The sequence below is a fragment of the Mauremys mutica genome, chromosome 11 (assembly GCF_020497125.1).
Source record: "Mauremys mutica isolate MM-2020 ecotype Southern chromosome 11, ASM2049712v1, whole genome shotgun sequence".
In the NCBI taxonomy this organism is placed as follows: domain Eukaryota; kingdom Metazoa; phylum Chordata; order Testudines; family Geoemydidae; genus Mauremys; species Mauremys mutica.
The window spans coordinates 3,515,499-3,542,304 of NC_059082.1; the positions used below are offsets into that span (position 1 = coordinate 3,515,499).

Consider the following 26,806-nt stretch of genomic DNA (forward strand, 5'->3'; position numbering starts at 1 on the left):
AAGAATGAATGTCCTCCCTAGCTGTGTTCCGTTCCTTTAAGGAGCAGAGTGCAGCCCCTCCCCCCAATCTTTCTGGTACCCCGTAGCCACTAACAATCTCTTGCCGGTACTGCGCACTGGAAGGTACCACCCTACTTGCACTCCTGGACGCTGCACTAATTTGAATAAGGGAAACATTAACAAGCAGCCAGAAAGTGGCGTATGAAGGGTGGTGAGGTGCACATGCAGGTGAGTGCTGCAAGCAGTCATGAGGATAGAGAGATCTTTGTAAAAGTTACGACTTCCCTCCCCAAAAACAGAGACACAAACTTTCTCACAGTTCGTCCAATTCCCTTTAACACAACTTCCCCTTGTACAAGCCTCATGTTACTCTCCACTGAGTTCCATGGGAGCAACATGCACCTAAGGGCTTCAAGATCCTGGTCAAAATTTGGCTTTGAAGCTTGAATGTAGAGAAGCGTCTCCCTGCTTATCTTGCAAACTCAGCAAAGCATATGTCCACACATGCTGAGTAGAGTTTTTATAAAACACACTACATACGGTGCACGCCCACATCTCCAAGGGCAGGAGCCAGCGGTTCTTTTGCTGTTACGTTTACACAGGAATATTTCAGCCTGACAATTTAACTTCCAGTTTTTCAAGATGGGTTTCTCTAAATGAGAAGCCCTGCCATTCCCCTATAGAATCACCTCTCTTCTACAAGGGAGCGCTTTTATTCAGGACAACATGGGCCTAGGGTAAACAGGTCTGCCTGAAGCACAACCTTCCATTGTAGAGTTTCTATAGTTACATTTATTAGCATTGGCTGCATGGCAGACACAATCAGAGTTAAAATACAACAGTGCACACAGGATGATTTAAATTCAAGAGAAATATTTTAGCTGTTAATTATTAACTTTTATGATTTACTCTGTACAGCACAAGAGAGAATTGTTAAGCTATAAAACCAGTGACTGAGCCCTCCTGCATAATCACCACTAAAGGTAACAACCTAAGAATTGCCAAAACCTTGTAGGCAGAACGGTGAGGAATTTATAATAGGTTTGTTATATCATTTATTACTGGTTAGGGCCCAACACAGCAAAGCATTTAAACACAAAGAAAACGTTCTAAGTGTTTGCTGAAGTCCCATTGAAGTCACTTTCAAGCAGACTTAAGCATGTGTTAAGGTGCTTTGTTGAATCCAGGGTGATCAGATTTCTACTGCACCCCAGAGATGGCTGCATTTCAGTGGCGTATGTCTGCTTGTAAAGTGTTTTGGAATGACAGCGCAAATGCTATTATATACTTAAGATATTATTGTTACAGTATGAATGAACGAAGGAAGCGACTTCTTAAAATAAACGAATTGTTCTTATGACACACAAAATACATACTAATTTGCCATTGTTTTGTGTGTGTGTGTGTGTGTGTGTGTGTGTGTGTGTGTGTGTGTGTGTGTGTGTGAGAGAGAGAGAGAGAGAGTTCAAACTTTCTCTTGCAGATTGCAGATAGTTGGGCTTGGCAGAATCTGATTGTTTTTTAAATAATTTTGACAGATAATATTGAGGTTTATTTTTAAAGTTATTTATTGGTTTAAATTTTCACAGTTGTGTAAAACTATGGGTTTTAAACTTTTTTTTATTTAAAATTTCACAGTTGTGTGAAATTATGGGGTGGTCAGACAAGGGGGGGTTAAACAATTACTGTCCAATGATAAATGTGGGTATTCAAAAAGTTAAAACTTTATAACCATTGAAACACAAATTTCCAATATCACACATCAAAATATACAAAGGAACTATCCTGACATTAAATGTGAATAAATACTCATGCAGCATTTTTCTTACTTTGTCTAGCTGTAAAATTTGATTATTTTCCAATGGAAATATTTTTTCATTGGTTTCTGTGTGTACAGTGAAATCGACCTTTACCAATCTAATCCTTCCACGCCTAGTTACGGTCAAAAGTGCTGTTTGCATTTATTATATAAAAATTCAGTATATTTCACTACAAGCAACATAAAAGACCATCAAAAAAGCTGCATAAAAACCAGAAGAGTTGCTGGGAAGCAAATATGCACTGTACTTACATCTCTGCCTCTGGGAGCCGGGATGCACTCGCCTATGCCCTAATAACCAGAGGAGCTGGCAGCCCCCTCAGCACCAGGATGTCAGCACTATTCTTCTTTGTACAATGGAAAGTGCACAGATCAGCCCTGTGCTAGAAATGTGGTAAGTAGCAGAATTGTTTGGGGCTGAGCTGGGGCGTAGACAGCAGCTCAGTGAGAGTAAGTGGGCTGACAGGTTTGCAAAAGAAACAAAAACAACCTGTTGACCTCTTAAGGGCAGGGCAACAGAAGCAGAGCAGCTCTGAGTGAGATATGCTTGCGGCAGCCACTCGGCCAGGCAGTACATACACATTAGCCAGCTGTGGGGTGGCGCGCAGCATGCTGGCGCAGGGCAGGGCACAGCGGTTAAGCATGCAGGCTGCTCTCTGGGATTAGGAGCGAATTCATTCTGATTCATGTTTTATTGGAAGGTTTCAGAGTAGCAGCCGTGTTAGTCTGTATCCGCAAAAAGAACAGGAGTACTTGTGGCACCTTAGAGACTAACACATGTATTTCAGCATAAGCTTTCCTGGGCTACAGCCCACTTCATCGGATACTTCATACACTGGAACATATCGTGAGGAGATATATATACACATACAGAGAACATGAAAAGGTGGGAGTTCCCTACCAACTCTAAGAGGCTAATAATTAAGATGAGCTATTGTCAGCAGGAAAAAAAAACTTTTGTAGTGATAATCAAGATAGCCCATTACAGACAGTTTGACAAGAAGGTGTGAGGATACTTAACACGGGGAAATAAATTCAATGTGTGTAATGGCTCAGCCATTCCCAGTCTCTATTCAAGCCTAAATTGATGGTATCTAGGTTGCATATTAATTCAAGTTCAGCAGTTTCTCGTTGGAATCTGTTTTTGAAGCTTTTCTGTTGCAAAATTGCCACCTTTAAATCTGTTATTGAGTGGCCAGAGAGGTTGAAGTGTTCTCCCACTGGTTTTTGAATGTTATGATTCCTGATGTCAGATTTGTGTCCATTTATTCTTTTGCATAGAGACTGTCCAATGTACATGGCAGAGGGGCATTGCTGGCACATGATGGCATATATCACATTGGTAGATGTGCAGGTGAATGAGCCCGATGGTATGGCTGATGTGATTAGGTCCTATTATGGTGTCACTTGAATAGCTATGTGGACAGAGCTGGCATCGGGCTTTGTTGCAAGGATAGGCTCCTGGGCTAGTGTTTTTGTTCTGTGGTGTGTGGTTGCTGGTGAGTTTTTGCTTCAGGCTGGGGGGCTGTCTGTAAGCAAGGACAGGTCTGTCTCCCAGATCTGTGAGAGTGAGGGATCATCTTTCAGGATAGGTTGTAGATCCTTGATGATGCGCTGGAGAGGTTTTAGTTGGGGACTGAAGGTGATGGCTAGTGGTGTTCTGTTATTTTCTTTGTTGGGCCTGTCTTGTAGTAGGTGACTTCTGGGTACTCGTCTGGCTCTGTCAATCTGTTTTTTCACTTCAGCAGGTAGGTATTGTAGTTTTAAGAACGCTTGATAGAGATCTTGTAGGTGTTTGTCTCTGTCCGAAGGATTGGAGCAAATGCGGTTGTATCTTAGAGCTTGGCTATAGACAATGGACCGTGTGGAGTGTCCTGGATGGAAGCTGGAGGCCTGTAGGTAAGTAGAGCGGTCAGTGGGTTTCTGATATAGGGTGGTGGTTATGTGATCATTGCTTATTAGCACAGTAGTGTCAAGGAAATCCCACCATCAACCTCAGCCTGGACCAGTCCACACAAGCGGTCCATTTCCTTGACACTACTGTGCTAATAAGCGATGGTCACATAAACACCACCCTATACCAGAAGCCTACTGACCACTACACTTACCTACATGCCTCCAGCTAACAATAGCATGTCCTGCTGACAACAGCTCATCTTAATTAATTAGCCTATTAGAGTTGGTAGGGGAACTCCCACCTTTTCGTGTTCTCTGTATGTGTATATATATCTCCTCACTATATGTTCCATTCTATGCATCCGATGAAGTGGGCTGTTGCCCACAAAAGCTTATGCTCAAATACATTTGTTAGTCTCTAAGGTGCCACAAGTCCTCCTGTTTTATTGGAAATAATATCAGTCCAAAATAATATCAGATTCTGTTCTGGATTCAGTTTACCGAGACCTACAGGAAGCAGCATACAGGTACATAATGTATAAACCCACAGGCCTCTTTAGTGTCCCAAGTCCTATCTTTCTGTCCCTCAGTTTCCCCACCTCTAAAATGGAGATAAAACCAGACGCCTGCCTTCCTTCAAGGGTCTGGAAATCTTAAATCATTTGTGTCAAAGAGTTTTAAGAAATCAAATACTATAGAAACAGATGGTAATATTAGGCCCAATCCTGGCACATCTATACACGAATCATACCATACTTCACACGTAGTTCCACAGATTTCAGCGGAGCTAGTTGTGGAGTAAGGGACTGTTCAGTGTGAGTAAGAGGGGCAGAATCTGTCCCATTGTGATCATCATTCAAACAGAAAGAACAGGGGAAAGAGCCCTGCATATCTCAAAAACTGGTCAAACAAACGGAAATCGTCCATTTTGAAATTAAAATGTGCTTACGACAAACTCAGCAGCTGGGATCAACCAGAACCTAAATTGTCCCTTTGCACAGAGGACTATGTTTCCCGAGAACAGCAGGGAGGGGAACACAGGGCAGCCCATGGTCACGGCTCCCTTTTGTAACATCCAAAGAGGTTACAAAACGGGGATTGCTTAAAAGTGCAGTTATGGGCAGGAAAGTGACTATGTGAAAATGGCACAGACCGGCTCCCTGAGTTTTTGAGTGACAACAGCTTGTTTTATACCCCCGTCAGCCGCGGGAGAGTGAGCTAGATTCTGTTCTAGGGCTGCCCACGCTGGATTTCAATATCATCACCACCATGATTAATAAGAAGAAGCAGGAGTCACAGGCATTCGCCAGGAGTATTTCTTGCTGCTTTTTGCACCACTCAGCAACCCCCGATCTTGTTGTACAGAGAAGAAAAAATAAGGGAGGTCCCTTGTAATTAGGGACTGTTGGCAGCCCTAATTCTGACTCATGCGCCATCAACGGAATTGTTAACTAGGCACCAGCCTCAACATCCTTCTTTGACAGGTAGCAACGGCAGGTGAGCCAGAGACCCCAGCTTGCGTCTCAGAGCCGGCAGTTAAGGGGGGGTGGAGAATAATCCAAATCATCATTTTATGTGGAAACTGCACCGACTGGAGCTTGAGCCACTGAGACGCAATCGATAGGAGATCTCCCAGCACGGTTCCTCAGAGTAAAACCACAGAGTCCGGCCTCAACCCTGCTCCTATAGAAGTAAATGGCAAAACTTCCGGTGATGTTAATGGGACAGGATTGGGCCCTTAAAAAGATAAACATAAAATGCCAGAGAAGCGATGGATGGGGCAAAAAAGGGTGGGCAGGAGGCAGGGTCATAGCCTCCCTCCCCACTGAGCGGGGCAGGGGGCGGAGCTAGCACGCCGGGGGGAGGAGAGTAATCAATCCCATCTGAACGGCTGGGCACAAGGAAACTCTGGAAGCGCGGTACCTGCCTGCCAAGCAAGGTCCCTGGTAGTTCTGCCCATCTAGCCCTCCATGCTCACAGCGCTGCTGGTTACAGTTCTTTTGACTAGTAAAAGTTACTGTAAGCAAAACCAAGCGTGTTCTTCTTCTTCTCTTACTTTTGCCCTCTCAGCCACGAGTAACACATTTCACAATATTTGAATATAACAACAGACTAAGAGCCCTGAATCACTGAAGTGTGATACAAGGTCATTACTCTCGTATTCTTCAGTAGTTAAAAAACTAGATCGAGGCACAATGCATTATTCACAGATCACGAAGAGCAGAAATAATGGTCATTTTAAATCAGGCCTCATGAATATGCAACAATGTCCCAGGTTTTAATCACAAGGGGGAAAAAGAATCTTGACATAAATGTAAAGTCTGGGCATGTTAACCCTCCCTTTCTCAGCTCCAGAATTTCAACCCTAGAAATTCTGAGAATTTCCTGGCTGAGAATTACCTAGTGCTCTTATTGCTGCTTTTAAAACCTTTTTCTTTTGAACCTCAGACTGAAATACACAAGCCTGCATCGCATCTGTTCTGCAATCTCTTTTCAGCGTCATTTCCTTCAGTTGGATTATAAAGTTATCTGCACAAGGCAGCAATTTCAAATACAATGCCAGCAAAGTGCTAAGGACAATGCAAAACCAAAAAGCAATATTCTTCAGGGTCTCACTGGCTCTGAATTTGTACAAGAAATCACACTGACGATTAGCTAAGTATTCCAGACCTCCTGCTAAAGGACTCTGTCATATTGATGACCTAGATCTAGTAAAATCATGACAAAACAGCTCACATTCAGTTCTGTGCTGCTTGGTGGGGACATGCTGGTCAGTATTTCTGAACATTCAGGTGATCCCTGGAACTTTCAGAAAACGTTTCCCGAACCCTGGAGGTTTCACACACTCACGCCAGAAGCACGTTTTTTGGCATTTGATGTTGTCCTGCTAAAAAGTTTGTCATCCACACAGGAAGCAGAACCAAATGTCACGTGACCATCTACACACTACAAATAGTTCAAATGCACAATTTACAAACAACCCCCCATTGTTCCAGTTATTCGTACAAACCATTTAGTGCTAATACTTACACCTTGGCCCAGACTAGCGCCAACAACTGCTGACTGCATCCACAGCTAACAGAACTGGCTCCCATATGACTCACAACGCTCATATCAGAAAAGGCGAAACCCTCTGATTTCCAGCTGTGTGACTACAACATGACCAGCATTGGTATCATGGAGCGATTGAAGAAGCTTGGTCAATCACAGCAGTGAACGCTCACCTTTGCTATCAAGAATAAATGAAAAAAAATTCCAGACATACCAAATGCTCCACCAGTCAAACATTGAGAACTGGGTGTGTCTCCAAGGTGCTTATTGTTAGCTCAGCATTGAGGAAGTACATGCAGCGCAGCAGATCAGTACCCAGGAAAGGCAACTGGAGTGGGTGTAGGGAAAGAATGCAGAATCCGGCCCATTATGTGGCTAACGTTGCACACACACCCTGCGCCCAGGGCACAGAAAAGCCCGACTGCTGAGAAATCAGTGCAGGTAGTTTCCACTCCATGGAAACAGTAAGCTTGCAAAAGCAGATGCCAGGCTGTAAATACGGCCCGTGAAGCAACAGTGGGTCTCGTGACACAACCTGACAGGATCCTGGCCAAGTTACACAGTCACGTAAAGCATTTTTTTCAAAACCCTGGGAAATGAATTTTCCAACTGGAGGCGAGTCACCAATCCCATTAGACAGATGGATGTCTCTGGATAAAGGTCAGGCCTGGGCCTCCTTTTGGTACAATCTGTAAACAGCCAATTTATTTGGATTAACAAACTCAGTTCATCCCCCATGACACACACCCCAACATTACACCACAACATCCTTTCATTCTGGAACACGGTCCCGGAGAACAACGAAATGCTCTTCGGCTGCACAAAGCCCATGCTTTTTTTTTTTTTTTGCCCCCATTGGCCAGCAAATTGGCACGAAATACTGATTTGCTAGGAAGCAAATTAATGGGTAAACACTTCATTGGGGAGCTGGACATTTGGCCCGTGCATCTGCATCCAGCTGTGGTTCAGAGCCCACACGTCTGCTCCCAGGAAAGCCAGTGGGGACGCTGCCATTAACTTCCCTCAGTGGGAGCAGGATTGGGGCCCAGCTTTGTAAGCGCTTTATATTCTTGTGCCCCAAGTTATATCGCCCAAGAATGCAAAGAGCAAAGTCAAGACGCTGGCCGTCTGCCCGCTCCTTGCGGTCAGTGTGGACTGTATGTGTCACATCCATTTCCTGTACTTCTGTCTATGCTCAGCCAGGCTCTCCTCTGAACCATTTCCTGACCATTCATCAGACCTCTGGGTCTTTTGCCCCACAGCTGCAGCTTGAACCTGGGGGAGCTCCATGCCTTACAGGGAAGGGCGCAACGTCCCAGAAGCCATCATCTGCGCAATCACATTTTAATATCAGCAGACTGGACTCTCCCAGACACGGCTAAGAGAGCCCCCTAGGTAAAACATGCTCCGAGTCCACTTCCCTCTCGTGCAGGCACGGGATAAATGACATTGCACGTAGTTATGCCGAATCTAGTCTGTGCCCTGGGAGCTGATAAACAGACGCACCATATTTCTGAACCAGATGATAACCACACTGAAAGGAACACGGAACAGGTGTTAGCCATTCGTTATTGTGGGGCAGTTCTGACCTGTGTCATACAGGAGGTCAGACTAGATGATCACAACGGCCCCTTCTGGCCTGGAAATCTGTGGGTCCATCTGCACTGCAATGAAAAACCTGGCACCGAGTCTCAGAGCCCAGATCAACTGACTCAGGCTCCCAGGGCTCGGATGGCAGGGCTGAAAACAGCAGGGGAGATGTTCAGGTTCGGGCTGCAGCCCAGGCCCTGGTGGAGTGTCAGAGACCTGACTCCAATCCAATCCTTACACTATTTTTAGCCTTGCAGCCTAAGCCCAAGTCACTTGGCCCAATGTGGTGCCGCGGGGTTCTGGGTTTTTTTCCCTGTGTAGACAGACCCTCTGACTCGATTAATCTGCTCAAGTTATAGGTAGCTCTCTGACTCGACTTTGCCTCTCTCTGAAAATCTAGGTGTAGATTTATGCAACCTACTTCCATCTATTCTACCACGGCCAATCAAACAAGCTGGAAAGAATAAAACCTGGTGCTGTATCATGATAAACCAACTAAACACTTACAAATGATTCCTGGTGATTTTTACACAATAGTTGACACAAACCCACCAAATAATTCAGTCCAGTGATTCCCAGTTACTAATGGAGCAGCAGCAGTTTTTCATGTTGCACTGCCAAGAACGAATAGATTTATAACAGACTGCTGGATCCAGCTCAGCTGGCGACAGAAAGACTCCTCCTTTCAGATCTAGGCGCTTGCATAGCCCTTACCGCTGTAGTAATGAGTAACTCAGTCATTAGCAGATTGTTTTCCTTACACATTCTTGTAAGGCAGGGAAGAATTATCCTCCTTTTCCAAAGGGGAAACTGAGGCACAAAGAAAATTAAGTGACATGCCCAATGTGTCACAACCTCTATGGGTGAGCTGAGAATAGAAGGCAGGTCTTCTGAGTCCCAGTCCAGTGCATTATCCACTAGATGCTCTTTTCTACCCTGGGATCTATTGTGCCCTTTTAAGATCCCATACCTAGGGTCTAGTCACGTGCCTGTGACAGTTCATATTTCCAAACTAACTGGACACACACATGCGTGTGTGGGGAGAGAGCGCTAGTCTCTCAGGTAACCAGAAGAGGCTGGGAGGGGTAGCAAAGGCATGCCTTGGGAACTAGGAACTGGTATAACAAGTTTTGATTCAGTGGAAATCTACCAGTTAAACATTGTTTTCAGATGTTGATAATAAACTTTTGGCACCACCTTAGCTACAGTTTTTGCGAAAGCAATGCTGGAGTCAAATTAAGACTCAAAAGAAAACCGGGTTAGCAGGAAGTTCTAAGTACTTGTAAAATAGGAACAAAAGCAAAAGAACCTGGAGGTCAGGCTCTCTCTTTCCTCAGGTCATTAGCCGTTTCCTCCGGGGAAATTGCAAACTGTCCTTGGATTTCCACACTTTAAACACCTCCCAGTGCTATTACCGTGAGGTTACAGCCCTTTTCAGACACAATACAAATTCAGTGGCCGTGGGGAAAGATAGCTTTCAACCCATGTCCTGGCGTATCTGGGCTGGCTTATTGCTACTGGAAGGAAACGGTATCTGTATGTCATGATTGCTCAGACAGCATCACAGCCTCATCTAGGCAATCTTGCCTTCCGCTTGGATCTAGCATGTCAGCGCGATGCACAGCGAGCGCTTTTATTGCACGAGCCCGTTCACACTAATGCTGCCCCTTTAAACTTAAAGACTCTTTGACGTGGTGCAGCTTCTTTTGTGCCCCACTGCTGGCAAAATCTGCCCCTAAAAAGGCAACTGGCCCAGCCCCGGAGGGGTCATCGCCAGTGCCGAGATGACCCTCCAGTAGTGTGGCTCTGGCAGAGGGTCCCTTACGCTATTCTTCTCCCTAAGGCCTGCAGAACAGGCCCCGGGCGGAGGGGCAGGGGCAGCAGCTTGACGGCGAGGGCTGGGGCCGCGCAGCCCGGGAGCTGCCAGCAGGGGCGCTCTGGAGTCACAGGGGCAGCGGCCAGGATTGTGTTGCAGTGGGGATACGGTTGTCAACCCTCCAGGATTGTCCTGGAGTCCCCAGGAATTAAAGATTAATCTTTAATTAAAGATTATGTCATGGGATGAAATCAACAGGAATTTGCCCGACCAAAGCTGGCCACCCTAGGTGGCGGAGCGGCAGGCACTGGCTGTCACAGGCTCCCCATGGCGGGTGTGGAGCCGGCGAGGTGGGGGCGGCTCCAGCTGGGACAGATCAGTCTGGTGTAGCCTGTGCTGGGGGCCAGGGCCTGGGACAGAGCCCGGGAGCAGGCACTGATCACACCCAGCTGCGGGCTGGGAGACAAAGGGGAAAGCGCAGACACAGGGGCAAACGCTCACAGACAGACAAAGGGGGGGACCAGACAGACAGACATGGGGAAAGAGACACAGACAGACAAAGGGGGAAGAGAGACAGAAGAGCTGGGCTCTGACAGGCAATGACACAAACACGGCGCCTGCCCCCAAAGACTTGGGAAGAAGAAGAAGAATTCATGATAAAAACACCGAACTCTCAGATAGAGCTTTGCCACAGGAGAACATTCCAAAATCCCAGGGGCCGATTCCAGCGGCGCCTCCCCCACCCAGAGCTCCAGGGACTCGGCTGGGTGGGACTGTTTGTGGGAAGAAGGCACTCGGGGGCCAGAACCTGGCCTGAAAAGCCTTTGTGGAGCATCTGCACAGCTTCCAGAAAACAAAGCCTGGCTGGATGCTATCATTATGGTTTGGAATTTTTTAATGGCAAAGGGAAGGGAAGGGAGGAGGGGTTCAACTCCTTTGTTGTTGTTTTTTTGACTCTGAAGTACCTAGAAATTACCAGATTGTCAACACAAGGATCCTTTTCGACCAGAATCTTGCCTCTGTCGGTGGCCAACAGCAGATGCTTCAGAGAAAGATACCAGGATCCTGCAGTGAGCAGTTCTGGGGCAAGCTGCCCCCAGGGAAAGTTGCCTCTAACCCACAACACAGTCACATTTTTAAGTGCAAACTTGCAACCTCTCAATACCGAGTGGCACGTAGAACAGTCACTGTGATTTTTATAGAACCACATGTGATAGCGTGACCTGTGCTGACTGTTCCAACACCAGCTAATCTCTTTCTGTCTGCACATGCCGCTGTGGGATCTGGGTCTCGCTTTACATTTGTGGGCATCAGGCTGCACGTTGGATTTTAAAAAGCCCACACAAATAATGCTAAACAAAAGGCAGCAGCGCCTGGTACATGTGCACTTGTATTAAGTGGCTGCAAACGAGAGGCATCCACTTCACCCATCGGACATAAGGGCATTGCCATAGCTGCTACTGCCTGAGCAGAGGAAAACAGCCCAGAGCAACAGCTCTCCAGCCACGCTGTGTAATACGAGGCTGGATGGCGCTCAGTCACTGCAGTGATGAGTGTGGTGTCAGAGCCGATACGGGACAGGACAGAAGGTAGCAATCAGAGTGAAAACCAGAACTGTAGCTACGAGACATCGGTGTCAGAAATCCCGAGGACGTCCGGGAACAGAGCAGTAGGGAGGGATGCATCAGTGAATGTCATTGACAAAAGGTGATTTTTTTTTTCTCCCCCAAGATGGAGCCTGATAAAGAACAGCTCAGCTGGTGCTCCCATCTCGCCTAGGTGATGATGCAATTGAAAGGAGGAGACCTGGGAGCCCCATTGTCTTAACCTATGGCAGAAACACTTGAGAACACAGTGAGTCCCCCCCACACCAAGTACTCACCTGTCGGGGACAGTCTGTGTTTAATACTTCTCCAGGCCGTGTTTTACTCATAGCCAGCTAGCAAGAGGCAGGGGCAGTTGTTCCTGCAGACGGTCTCCACAAAAAGGAAAACTTTTACCATGGACAAACTTCTGCCCTCAGAATGACTCTTCCGGGTGCTGCAAGGACTTGCACTGAGGGCACACGTGGGCCAGTATATAAATTCATATCAACAGACACTTGGGTTACAACCACTTGAGGTTGCTGAAGTACCAAACCCATCCACACAGACGCGTAAAGCACAGAAATAGCAGGTTGAGACTGACTACTCACCAGCTCTCAGCACCCTCACATCCTGGTAACCACAGACACTGGCAGATTCCAAACCTCCACAAGGAAGTGCCTTCCATCTCCAACCTATAAACACACACAGCAAATTCCTACAGCTCCCACCAACACAAAGCCTTGGCTAAATCCTAAATTATATTAACATACATGTAACACAGACCGATGTGCTTCAGGTGTTTGTTGCTGAGGTAAAGTTTCATATGCATTTTTGGATGCTTACAACTTCAGGCTGAAATTTTTCATGTTTGGTCTCTGCCTCCGGTTGGATCTTTAGGAAAAGTTTGGGCCAGAACTCTTCAGCTGATTTTGAGACTGAGATTAATGAAATATATATTGTTCACTATGTAGAGAGAGTGAACTTTTGCCAAAGATCCAACCTGAGGTAGAGACCCAGTGTGGAAAATTTCAGCCTGAAGTTATAAGCAACGAAAATCAGTTAATAATGGAAAGTATTGCACTGTCTTAACTATAGGTGTCACTGCTGCTTCTTCTATGTGTGTGTGGACTACAGGGTTATTTTCAAAAGCACCTAACAGACTCAGTCGGACATGTGCTCCTAGCCGGCCCCCCTTGGCACTTTTGACAATCTCCCTTTAGATACCCGATAAACACACAATCTTAATTTGCTGATAGCCAGGGAGTGGGACACACCACACCAACGCAGACCCTGAAAAGGGAAAAGTCCCCAGCATTCCTTGCTGCTTTCACATTGCCCGTAACAACCCTGTTGATCATACCCTTCTTCAGGAGACTTTCAGTTCCACCGCCGACAGAAAGCAATAGGTGCCACAGCTTCAGCGAACTCTCAATCTAGGCAAACCCTTAGCAGCAGCCTCAGACCTTCTTGTACCAGCAGATCTGTACATCTGTCCGGCATTCCATGCATTATCCTGGCATAACATTGCTGAGTCACCGGTGTGCGAGTTTGATGAAGGTGGTTGTGACAATCAGGGTCCAGATGCCCCAGGGGGAGAACAGAAGGTTTAAACCCCCAAAAAGCAAGATGTTAAACCAACTGATTGCATACTATGTTCTTTTACTGTAAGAACTTATTGAGTAAGATCTTTTATAAAAGCTTTTAATGCACAGAACTTAAAAATCATTATGAGATCCACATACAGGTGCTAGCTATGAAGGGCCGGGAGTGTATACATAGAAAATTGTAACTGTGCTCCAACTTCAGCATCACCTCACAGAAAGACACTGAAGCAATCAGGCAGGGAGGGGCTACATCCCCATCCCCAGGAGACTGGCTTCAAACACCATTGTCCAGCCAGAGGAACCATGAAAGCAAACGGAAATCAAGAGAGGAGGGAGTTTTCCCCACTTTGGGCAGATTAGGGAAGACCTGGCCCCAGAAGGGATGTTGGTGTCAGCCTGTTTAAGCTGGTGAGAGCTGTGGCCTGGCTACTGGTGTGGAGGATCTGAACCATAGCCACACAGCACACAGGCCCCCTTACTCTCTGGGTGGATCCCAAAATGTCGCAGTGGTAAGAAGCCTCATCATCTAACCCTGCTTGGATCCGGTCTAGACAACATGGCGGTGCAAATACCACAGGCTGCTGGCACTTTGTCCATCAGGAAGCTTCCACTGACTTCAGGGGAAGATGGATCGGGCCAATTATTATTTCATGTAACAGAGCGCAGGGCCCCATTGGGTGAGGCACAATACCAACACGTAATATGAAACAGATCCTGCCCTGCAGGCTCTCAGTATAAATAGACAAGGCAGACAAAGTGGGAGAAGGGGATTATGATCATCCTCCATTTTATAGCTGGATAACAGGGCACAGTAAAATTAAGTGAGATTTAGAAGTATTTTATGTTTGTTTTAATTGAATCATCACACTCCATAAACCCTCCATTGCATACACTAGGAGTACACTAGATTTCTCCTGTGCTATTAATAGTAATTGAGCGTGTTGCTATGTATTTCTCTAATTAAACTAGTTTTTTAAAACATTGCAAATGGATTTTAATGCATTTGACTTGGCCTGTACCTAACTCTGTCAATTTCTCCATATTACCACTTACTTCCCTTACCAGCTACTTAAAAAACACATTGTTTTCCACAGAGTATCCATTCAAGTTAACCCGTTTGTTAATTTCATCCAGTAAATAACATCTGAATGGAGCTTCCAGTAGAATTCAATTCGGTATAACCTCAGTGCACGTCAGTTTTGATCACTTTGCCTCAATGCAAATTCATGGCAACCGATTAAAGAGAAGTGAAATAAAAACAACAACTAACTTGTTTCCCTGTTTACCAGTTGATCCCTCCTCGTTGAAAAAGCCCAAGAGCCTTGTGTGACTACACCACGCATTAGCTGTTATCACGGCTGGTGCTTTGACTCTGTAAGGGATTTCAGTTCGGCACTTTACAAGGTGAGGAGTGTTAGCTCCAGCGTCCAGAGCGGGACAGGGTGGTGCAGAGGGGAAGAAACTTGCCTGCAGTCGCACAGTGACTTAGGGAACGTCTGCATCCAGGCGGGAGGTGTCATTTGCAGCTCAGGCACACGTCCCCGGGTTAGACAGGCAGCAGGACAAGCTATCTGCCCCGAGTGCAAGCCCACCCAACACTCGAGCTGCGCACTCAGGTCAGCCAGCCCATCCTGCTGCCCATGCTGCCACGGCAACTCTTCATCTTCAGCAGGCTAGCCCAAAGCTGGAAGGGACACCTCCAGTGTAGACATAGCCAGAACCTCTGCCTCCTGATTCCCCATCCCAGGCACGCTAACCCCCTCGAGGTCACAGGGCCACCTTAAGTGGAGGCTGTCTGCCATTTGACATGCAGAGCTATTGAGAGAACAACTCTCCTCTAGGAAGAGCCCAGTTCCACCAGGGCACACAGGGTTTGCAGGAGCAGCCTCAAAGTGAGGAGAAGTTATTGTCATGCCACCAGCACAGCTTCCTCCATCAGAGTTGTCTCCTGCTCCATCTCAGCTCGCTGGACTGCCACGTGCTGGATCCAGAGCCCACTGAAGTCAGAAGAAATCTGTCCGTTGACTTCAGTGGGCTTTGGATCAGAATCTCTGCGAGTTACATTTGAATCCTCACCTAAACGAACACAACTCCTGTATTGTTTCCCCATCCTTCACTCTTCCTTCCTGTCTGTAAGCGCAAATTGCCAGGAGCCCTCACATGCCTGGTATACTGGGTTCTGACCCCCTACCCCCAGTTCTGGGTTAGGGTTTACACAGAAATGTGGCAACTTTCAGTGGGAGTGACCATGCCTTCTTCCCCATGTTATTCCAGGAGATTCTGGGCATAAGGAATTAATGCAGGGAGTGGAATAAGCAGCCAACATCTATGCAAACACATGCATATGTAAGTAAATTTATGCACATCTGTATTGGGTTTTTTATTTGCAAGTGTGGATGGGTATGGATCCTGCCCTCAACCAAGCACGGGCATGCACCATCGTGGTCTTCTTGAGGAACGTAGAAAATATAAGCTCTTTGGAGCAGGGATTGTATCATAGATATTAGTACATCAGCTAGCCCAATGGGGCCCTGCCTCGGGATTGGAATCAACTGAATGCTACCATAATACAAATCCATTCATAAATACTGATAACATCATAACCTCCGTGCTTCTTTCTCCTCCCATTAATGCTGCTCCACCCCCAGGCTAAGTTCAGCTGTTTTGGAGAGTTCACTAGCTGGATCATTCAGCTGATATTAACTATCCATCATCACATTCACAGACCAGTAATAAGTGTTGCACAGCCTTGGGCCCTGTTTGATTTCACCACAAATGCCTGTTTTGTATCAGACAAATATCACCACAGCCTGGGCAATTTTTTTGCAAACTATCCAGTTATTTAAAAACCATCCTCAGCCCCACCCTGAATAAGTCAAAAGAAGAAGGGCAGGAAGAACATGCAATTGTACGTGGACATGGGCTACTTTAAAGGGAAACATCATCAAGAAAATGTAGGTTTAGATTTCACTCCTTCCATCCGCTCCTCTGAGGACTCGTCGTTGGTGGCAACTCAAACATCCTACGAGCCAGAAATCCGACAAGCTCCTGAGTTATAAATTGTGTATGGAAATATTCTAGCCTCATAGGGGAGTCACTAAAGGAGAAGTGAAAGGATGACTAGGTTAATATTTAATTTAGCCCTAAGCCAGTATCTTTAATAATGTACATTTAATTCTTTGCCTTATTATTCAGAGTCTAACCTGACCTACTGGGCTTCATAGAATCATAGAAATGTCAGGCTGGGAGGGACCTGGAAGAGTCATCAAGTCCAGCCGCTTGAGCTGAGGTGGGACCAAGTTAACCTAGACCATCCATTTGTCCAGCCTGTTCTTAAAAACCTCAAATAATGGGGATTCCACCACCTCCCTTGGAAGCCCGTTCCAGAGCTTAGCTACCCTTACAGCTGGAAAGTTTTTCCTACTATCTAACATAAATCTTTCTTGTTGCATATTAAGCCCATTACTTCTTGTCCTACCTTTGGAGCACATGGAAAACAATTTGTCACTGTCCTCTTTATGACAGCCCTTAACGTACATGCCGGCTGTTATTAGGGCCGCCTCAGTCTTCTTTTCTCAAGACTAAACATGCCAAGGTTTTTTTAGCCTTTCCTCAGACATCAGGTTTTCTAAACCTTTCTCATTTTGGTTGCTCTCCTCTGGACTCTCTCCAGTTTACCCACATCCTTCCCAAAGTGTGACACCCAGAACCAGACACAAGGCTCCAGCTGAGGCCTGACCCATGCTGAGTAGAGCAGGACAATCACCTCCCCTTCTAACGTACCACACAGCTGTTAATACCTCCCCAGAGTAATATTAGCCTTTTTTGCAGCTGCATCAGACTGTTGACTAATATTCAACTTGTAATTCACTAGAACCCCCCGATTCTTTCCAGCAGTACCCGCCGCCTAGCTAGTTATTCCCTATTCTGTAGCTGTGCAACGTAAGCACAACTTAGGGTTTGATCCAGCACCCATTAAGGTCAATGGAAAGACTCCTATTGACTTCAGTGGTGCAGGATCAATCCCTTTGGCCGTGGTCCTGAAAAGACTTATGAATGGGCTTAACTTTAATGGGAACATTTACGGGGCTTAAACTTAATGGGGGCTACTCTCAATGCACTGCAAACGCTACGGAGACTGGAAGCTCTTTTGGATAGGGGCTGACTTTTCATTATGTGGGTGTGCAGCACCTTGGCCCATGGAGACCTGACCCGAGTGAGACTTGTAGGTGCCACCACAATACAAATATCCAATAGGAACAATGTAGTTCAGGGGGAAGGGATAGCTCAGTGGTTTGAGCACTAGCCTGCTAAACCCAGGGTTGTGAGTTCAATCCTTGAGGAAGCCACTTAGGGATCTGGGGCAAAAATTGGTCCTGCTAGTGAAGGCAGGGGGCTGGACTCGATGACCTTTCAAGGTCCCTTCCAGTTCTAGGAGATTGGTATATCCTTTTATTACCTTAGGGGTCGACAACCTATGGCACACATGCCGCCTTTGGCATGCGAGCTGATTTTGCCTGGCACGCTGCTTCCAGCCGGGGTCCCGGCCGCCGGCCCCACTCTGCCGGCTGAGTGAACGGAACCCCAGGCCGGCAGGACGCTGAGTGGGGCTGGCAGCTGGGACCCCAGACTGGCGGCAGGCTCGCCCCCGGGCTACCCCCTCACCGCACTCGGGTTCTGTGGCTCCCGGGAGTGTGAGCCGCCGGGGCACGGGGCCCTGAGCCTGCTGCGGGAGGGGGGGTGGCGGCAGCTCACACTGCCAGGAGCTGCAGAGCCCGAGCCCAGCAAGGGGGGAGCCGGGGGTGCACAGGGACTGCCGCCCGCATGCATCTACTGCAGGAGCCCCCCTGGGGTGTAGCACCAGGCCACAGCGCAGGCAGGCGCACCCCCCGTCTCCCCCCTCACCACGCTGGGGTTCTGCGGCTCCCTGGAGTGTGAGCTGCCGCTGTCCCTCCCACAGCTCCCCCCCTCCCGCTGCCTCAGCACTGACCGGCATGGGCCTGGCAAGGGGAGTCCCGGGGGCAGTCAGGGAGCAGGGGGAGGGTTGGATGGGTTGGGAGTTCTGGGGGTCCTGTCAGGGGGTGGGGAGCGGTTGGATGGGGCGTGGGAGTCCCAGGGGTCTGTCTGGGGTTGGGGGAGTGGATAAGGGTTGGGGCAGCCAGGGGACAGGTAGGGGGTGGGGTTCTGGGGGCAGGGGTCCCAGGAGGGGCCAGTCAGGGGACAAGGAGCAGGGGGGTTGGGGGTTCTGACCGGGGCAATCGGGGTGGGAAGTGGGAGGGAGTGCATGGGGGCTAGGGCAGGGCTCTCCCCTCTTTTCTGATTGTTGAAATATGGTAACCCTAGGTGAGAGGGGAACTGGGGGGCGCATGGGGGCTGACGCTCGCATACATCCACTGCAGCCTGCAGGAACCCAAGCCCAGCAAAGCCAGTGAGTGAACTCGGGTCAGGGGCCACCTGGGTGGGGTGGGGAGGGCTCACGGAGGAGGGGGGGCTGTGCACTCTCCAGGGGAGTTCAGGGGGCCGGGCGGGGGGCACCTGGCCTGGGGAGCAGCCCCTGGACACAGCTGGCCCCTAGGGTCTATGAAGGCTGGCTGGGATTTGCCCCTCAATGAACCGATGTGCAGTGTGGGTGTGTGCAAGATGGAAGTTTCGCCTAGGGTGCAAAATATCCTTGCACCGGCCCTGCCCCAGGAGGTGCCTGCGCCCCAGGTTAAGAACCACTGCACAAAACTGATAAAATCTGCATTTTAATTTGATTTTAAATGAAGCTCCTTAAACATTTTAAAAAACTTGTTTACTTTACATACAACAATAGTTTATAGACTTAGAGAGAGAGAGACCCTCTAAAAACATTAAAATGTATCACTGGCACGTGAAACCTTAAATCAGAGTGAATAAATGAGACTCGGCACAGCACTGCTGAAAGGTTGCCGACCCCTGATTTAAACAAAGTCTTCACTGCAATGACAGGGTTCAAATACAGAGAGAAGCAGCATGGCCTAGTGCACATGACTGGAACTCGGGAGACAAATAGGGTGACCAGACGTCCCGATTTTATCGGGACTGTCCCGATATTTGCTTGTTTGTCCCGCGTCCCGACCAATGTTCGGTCGGGACACTGGACAAACAAACAATTTTGCCCTCCGCTCCCGTGCACAGGCGGAGCCCGGAGGGGCTCTTGCCCCCCGGCCCGACTCCGCCCCTTCCTTCCCCTATTGGATCCCTCACCAAATCCCTGCCCCCAGCCCCGCCCCCTCACTGCCCCATTGGATCCCAAGCCGAACCTGGGGAGGAGACGCCCCTGTGCAGCAGCCTGGGCACACGGGCCATGGCTGGCTGGGGCCGGGAGCGCTGCAGTGCAGCGTGGAGGCTGCTCCAGCCCTGCAGTCCACGGGGCAGCATGGTGGGTCCAGGGGCAGCGCGGAGCAGGCAGGGCCCGGGTGAGCGGCGTGGCCCGGGGGTGTGGGCTGCCCGCCGGAGACATGTGGTGGAGAGGGGCTGCGGGGGCGAGATCTGTCCCAGGCGGGGCGGCTGGCGCGAGGAGCCGGCCAGGGTCCCCCGAACCGATAAACTTCCCCGACGCTGCTGGGGAATCCTGCGCCTCTCCCGCTCGGCTGCGCTCCAGCATCTTGCCCTGCTGGGAAGGAGCTGCTGGAGTGCAGCTGAGCGGGAGAGGCGCGGGGCTCCCCGCCTGCGGTGGGACGAATCTCATGTGCCCGGGGTGGGAGGCTCCGCGGGGAATGCAGTGCGCGTGGCTGGGGCGCTGTGTGCGATCCGGCGGCACGGCTGGGTCCTGCTAATGCCCCCGGCCCCTGCAAAACTGTTTTTTTTTTTTTTTTTTTGCTCTGCCGCCATTTTTTTTGCTCCGCCCCTCCCCCCCGTGTCCCGATATTTCATCCCTGTGATCTGGTCACCCTAGAGACAAAGGATCTGCCACTGACCTGCTTTGGGGTCACGGTCAAGTCCCACCTCTCCGCTGTCCTCCCCGCATCGCACTGTTTGCCTGTCTTGTCTTTTTAGATTGTAAGTGCTCCAGGGCCAGGGGATGGGCTCTGACTTTGTGTGGGGGGGCGGCCATCTTGGTTTGGATCTCCAGGTGCTCCACAATCTGAATAATCACTAAGAGCCGCTGTAAGGTGCTGCCCAGAGAAAGCCATTTGCAGCACGTGGCAACCGTTTATTGAGTCTGCAAACCCCAGGGATGCAGCTGTAGTGGGGTGCCATCTACTGGCACCTTATGAACTATTTCCTTATATACAGACCCAGAGCTCTGTGGTAACAGCAGTAAGTGGCTCGCGCTCATGCCCTTTGACGCCAAAGAGTGTTAACCTGGATTTTAATGGAAGTCGGAACAGACCTTTTATCCACGTTGTTTTGTCTTTTCTGGGCTGTCAACGAAAGGCAGCTGAGTTCTTCTCGTTTACCAATGTCTAAATACCTTCTGATCCATCTGGTATTTTTCTAGCCCTGCTGTGTTGATACAGGGATGCTGCTAAATCAAGTCAGGTGCAAAGTAATTACTGTGTAGATGCTAGGTGAGTAACAAAATGTTGCTGCTACTGGTATTGTCAGGAATGTAGCAATCCTGGCTTACATTTTGTGTAGTGAGATACTGACACCCCACAAGTGTAGCTAGGCATACGGACTAGAAAAGCCAGCACAGCCAGAACGAATGAAGTGCATATGGGGCCACATTTTCCTGAGTCATCTTGCACGTTGCAAACTGTGCTTGCTCCCTTTGCAGAACATATGAAAAAGGTGCTTCTCAGATAAACTGCCAGGTACTTGCAGATGGCAGCGTTTTTGCTCAGTTAAAGGGAGGGACTCAATGAAAAAAATTTCCCAGACAAAAAACACTTTCAAACAGTTAGTCTGACACAAAGATCACAGAACGATGGAAAGTCGGGTCAGCCAGCCCAACTCCCCATCAATACAGCACTGTCCATTCAGGACATGGGCCAATATTGGGTTCAGTCTATTTTAAAAGTCCCAGGTAATGGAGTCACAGTGCTGTCTTCCTTCCATCTGGGTCAACCACAGTCTCTAGGTTTGGTGTTGCCGGAGTCTGTCGAAACACCCTCTTACACCTGTCTTTCCTGTGGTGTGCCCCTGACATTGTCTTCTTCCCACAACTCAGGCTCAGGATTCTCCTGCTGTAGAACCTTACGCGGTGTGTTGTCCATAATGTCCTTGGAGGTTTCTTTAACTTTCTGGAGCACCTACGATTTCACTTCACTGTCTATTGTTCATTTGCACTTGAGATGACCTTAACTGGTTTCCTGGTTGCACCACTGTAGCAACTGTTTGTTAATGGTTGTATCTGCACTTTGTCACCCGGCTCCAGATCTGGCAGATCTCTCACAGATCTGTTGTAGTAAAATGCTTGTCATTTTGGTCAGTTTCTCCATAGTTCGCCAAGTGAAGCATCTTATTACCCAGGCTCTAACAATCTTCCGCTTGTCATCAAGAGTGTCAACATTCTCTGGCTCAGCAATCTTTGGGATGGACTAGAATTTAGGCCTTATGAGGGAATATTCCTGTGATCTAATAGTGCTAAGTATGGGTCAGCTTCTGCAGTTTTTCCTTTTTTCAACAGTTTCTTAGCAGTTTTTGCTGCTGATTCCACTTCATCATTTCTCTGAGGATACCCTAACGAAGATGTTCTGTGATCAACATCCCAGTCCTTACTGAACTTCCAGAACTCTCCTGAAAAGAAATGGTGGTCTGTTATGGGAACACACACTATCTGGTATCCCGTACTGTGCAAAGTGTGCTTTATCTTCCGTACGACCATTCTCAATGCTGTGTCTGGTCAATAGTCTATCTCCCAGAAATTGGAAAAATAGTCTACAATGATCATGTATCCTTTGTCTCCAAAGGTAAATAAATCCACTCCCACCTTTGCCCCTGGGCTTTCTGGAACTCCATGTTGTCACAGAGTCTCCTTCGGTTGATGGTCTTCCCAGGATCTGCTTACATCACACACTTCCATAAAAGTCCATAATTGCTCATTCATTCCTGGCCAGTATATAGTCTCTCTGGCTTGCCGTAAGCAACTTTCAATTCCCAGATATGACAAATGAACTTTGTGCATAGTCTCATTCCTAAGAGCTGCAGGAATAACCGTTCTTTCTCTCCAAAATATAATACCATTCTACGCACACAAATCAGCTCTTATCTGAAAGAATGTTGTTCTCATTTTAGGTCTATTGTCACTGGCCATCCTTGTAGGATCATTAGTTTTGTCATGCTCTGTACCTTTCAGCATCTCTCTCAGCCTTTCTTCGGAGACAGAGATGTACTGTACCATATTTATTGTCTGCACCTCAGCCTCTATGGCCCCTCCTTGCTGGATTCTGACAGGTATGCACAGCCCAAGGTGTGCATCAACACCAACTCTCTGCCTGGGCAAGCCTCGATCTGTACGTTGTACCTCTGCAGTCCTACCTCCTGTATGCCCTTTGCACTGAGCAATGGCTTTCTCCAGATGCTTTTGAGAGGTTTGTGGTCAGATGGTCTGTCCATGGTGCAACTCTAAGTGCATTGGTGAAAATTTTCCATTCCAAAGAGTATTGCGAGCAACATCTTTTCAGTCTGAGCATAGTCCCTCCCTGTCATGGACAACGCTCTGCTTGCGAACACAACAGGGTGTCCCACTTGCAGCATAGTAGCTGTCACGCTGTCTGGACTGGCTCACAACCGGAAGTGCCAACCTCCGGGCAGAGCGTCAGGAAGCAGGGCACAAACCCCAAGCTGGTGCTGAGCTCTACACTTCGATTGCACCAACCAAGTATCAAGTCTGAACTCCTCAGGCACCACAACAGCCTTAACACGGGGTCACAGACAACGTCCTTGAGTACTCCTGTCCATCTTACCACCCAGGCAAGCCTGCCTTAGTGACAAATGGTCCCTTACTCCAAAAATCACAGCAATATTTGGGTTATTCCCAGTCCCAAAGGACCAGTCACTTACCCCAGGTCAGTTGTACCTCAGCTCTCTCACACTTGTAGCCAGTCCTGTAATAAACAAGCTAAAGGTTTATTAAGGAAAAGAAATGAGCGCTCTTTACAAGGTTAAAGCAGGCAAACATCCACACACAAATGAGTTACAGTCTCACGTTCCAAAAGAGGATAGAAGCTGTTGTAAGACCCAAGCTAAACAGCCAGGGATCCCTTGCTTATGCCTTGAAGTCTTGTTTTCTCCCTGAAGTCCAAGCAGCACAGGGATAACAATTGCTCCTTGACAGGGATATTACTCCCTTCCCCTAGAGCTCAAACTGATGGGGCGCGTGTTCTTCATGGGTGTGTGGGGGAAGCGATCAACAAAGTCTTTTGTCCACTGATGTTCCACAAAGGCCTATGGGCCTTCTTTCGTTGGGCAAGAGATGACAGCTCTTGCTGTAAACTAGCATTTCACACTTGGTAAAGGTTCTTACTGTCCGGGGGGGACGGGGAGGGGGGATGTTACAGTTTCAAAGCAAACATTTTTACGGTCATGGACCAAACACTTAAATATTCCCTTATAACAACATGATACAGATATTATACATGTGATTGCTGCATGTAGAAACTCTCAAGTATTCCATAAAGTCTAAACACGTTTTATAAATCTAATGCCTATTTTAACAATGCTAACACACAGGTGAGCCAGACTGGTTTCTAGCTACGCATTTGTCAGTGTTCAACAGAGTCCTAGAGGCCTTGGCATGAGCTAGCACCTAGTCTGCTAGAGAGCCTCCCCAATCATCTCTCTTCCTTTCTAGAAAAAGCTCGCTCATGGTGGTCCATCCACTCCCATAAGGTGTCTTGATGTGTCAGCTGTTTCAGGATTTCACATCCCTCAGACACATAGGCGCCAACTCCATGGGTGCCCCAGGGCTGAAGCACCCACGGGGAAAAATTAGTGGGTGCTCTGCACCCACTGGCAGCCAAATTCTCCTCACCTCCCACCCCACCTCTTCCTTCTCCCCTGGGCACCCCTCCACCTACCTCCCAGCATTTCCCGCCTGGCCACCACCAAACAGCTGTTTGGCAGCGTTAACACACTCCAGGAGGGAGGGGGAGGCGTAGGAATGTGGCATGCTCAGGGGAAGAGGCAGGGCCAGGCAGGGATTTTGGGGAAGGGGTTGGAATAGGGGCATGGAACGGGTGGGAAGAGGTGGGGTGGGGCCTCCTGGAAGGGGTGGAGTGGGGGCATCCTTAACCATTGGCTCCCAAATGAAGTTGCTAAGGTTGTCAAGTAACTGAATTTTTCATCCAGTTTGATGAGCCAGAATCTATTTTTTACATTGCATACCGGAAACAGTCTGGGTTTAGACAGATCTGGTAATTTGTCCTCAGTTGTAGGCAGAGGGAAATGGTTCCATTTCAAAATGTTGTTTAAAGGCTTTGAGTCTGTGCATATTCTCAGTTTTCTGGATGGCTTTCTTACCACCCCAGTGTGTGCTCTTCTCTTCAGGCTGTATAAATCAGCAATTCCATGGGCTCTGTGGTTTGGCTTGCAGGGGTTGTAATAATGCAATGGGTACTTTGCTTTTGGGCATTTAAATAGCTTCACAGTCTCTAAAGAAAGAGAGTGTCAATGTCTAGTTTATAAACACTGTCTAGCTGTCTGTCTCCTTGAAATATCATCTCCTGGTCCCAGATAAACCATCCAAGGTATCTTCAGTTACCGTCGTTCCCTTTCTTCGTGTTCTGGAACTGTACTTTTCTCAGGAGCATTGCTCGCACAGCCTTGCTGCTGTCTCATCTAGGACCACAAAGTCCAGACTCTCTCTCTTTTCATTCCTTTGATTTCTTAATTTAATTTTATATTTCCCAATGGGCTTTAATGTGGTACGGTTGTTAACCTCTTCCAGCTGTATGTCTGGGTTCACCAGACTGGTCGGCATAATGTTACAACTTGTCCCACGATCTAATTGAAATCATATCACTTTCTTCCCAAGTAACACGGCTACATACAACTGTTTCTGGTGCTTACTAGGGTCTTCTTGCACTGTGTTTCCCAGCAGTTTGGTCACTCACATTATGGCCTCACACTCACTGTTGCTCTCTTCAGTTACTGTGTGTACCTTGGATTGGTTTTTCTTCTCTCTGCATAAACACTTGGCTGCAAAATGATTAAATTTGCCACAGCCATAGCACTTCCCCCCCAAAGCTGGACACTTTTCTTTCTGACTTGTATGTATGTATGTAGTTGTCTGTACTGTTGTCTATTGATGATGTATCTGGTTTCCATTTCTCTTTCTTACGTATTGCATGGACAGGTTCTGCCGACTGCCCTGCCAGGTTCTAATCCTCTCTTTGGACAGCCCTGTATGGTGCCAAGCTTTTCCCACAGTTAAGTCAGGTTCTCTCAGCAACTGCTCTTGTATTTGCAAATCTCATGTCCCATACACCATCCGGTCTCTTATCAATGAATCTTTAACAGGTCCAAAATTGCAACTTTCTGCCAGCACTTTACTCAGCTATCGCCTCCCCAGCTGCTTGATCCCAAGTAAAGAAATTCTATCTTTCCACTCTTTCATTCTTCTATCCTCCATTAGACAAAACTTAAAGAAGAGAATGACCTGGAGTCATTCTGATTTTTGTCCAGGTGCCCCCGACCAACCTCACTGAGGCCGGCCAGGAGCACCCATGTCTGCCCAGGTTCCCTCGACCAACCTAACCGAGGTTGGCCAGGAGCACCCATGGGACGATGATGACAGCCAGCAGTTGTATTGCACTGTCTGCCATCCGCAAGGCAATGCAAGGGGATGCTGCTGTGTAGCACTGCAGTACCGTGTCTGCCAGCAGCACCCAGGAGACATACGGTGACAGTGAGCTGAGCGGGCTCCATGCTTGCCATGGTATGTCGTCTGCATGGGAAAAAAGGCGAGAAAAGCTTTTTTGCTGTTGCTTTCAGGGCGGGGGGGGGGGGAGGCTGATGACATGTACCCAGAACCACCCGCGACAATGTTTTTGCCCCATCAGGCATTGGGAGCTCAACCCAGAATTCCAATGGGCGGCAGAGACTGTGGGAACACCTGGGATAGCTACCACAGTGCAATGCTCCGAAAGTCGACGCTAGCCTGGGTACTGTGGATGCACTCTCATGACTTAATCCGCTTAGTGGGGACACAATAGACTGTATCAAATCGCTTTCTAAAAAATCGACTTCTATTAAACCTAATTTCGTAATGTAGACATACCCTTAGTTTGCAGGTTTAATGTCTGCAGAGACTTCAGCCCCTCCATATCCTGTTATCAGCATGGTCTTGTCAAAAACTGTGCACTCAGACGTATTCTGCTCTCCACAGTGCAGCTCTGAATGGTCTCTCCCGTGGTCTAGGGCTCAGTTATCACTGCCACCATGTTATATGCTTCATTGTCTCTGGATCATCTGCCTTATAGGAGCTCACTCTGGCACATGGTTAATTAACCAACTCCAGCTTCACTGTGGCTGC

General features: G+C 48.1%; 1 protein-coding gene across 3 annotated transcripts in view; it reads right to left on the reverse strand.

The window, feature by feature from the left end:
• Nucleotides 1-7,116, reverse strand: part of PAQR5 (progestin and adipoQ receptor family member 5) — a 32,516-nt gene extending 25,400 nt beyond the window's left edge. Inside the window, exon 1 of one of the 3 annotated variants that reach the window (XM_044980003.1) lies at nucleotides 6,981-7,116. The gene's annotated coding sequence lies outside the window, so the exon portion shown is untranslated. Of the gene's footprint in view, nucleotides 1-2,071; nucleotides 2,273-6,745; nucleotides 6,875-6,980 lie in introns of those variants that run through there. The other 2 variants (XM_044980004.1, XM_044980002.1) reach the window with 2 other exon arrangements.
• Between the last annotated feature and the right edge of the window lie 19,690 nt (nucleotides 7,117-26,806).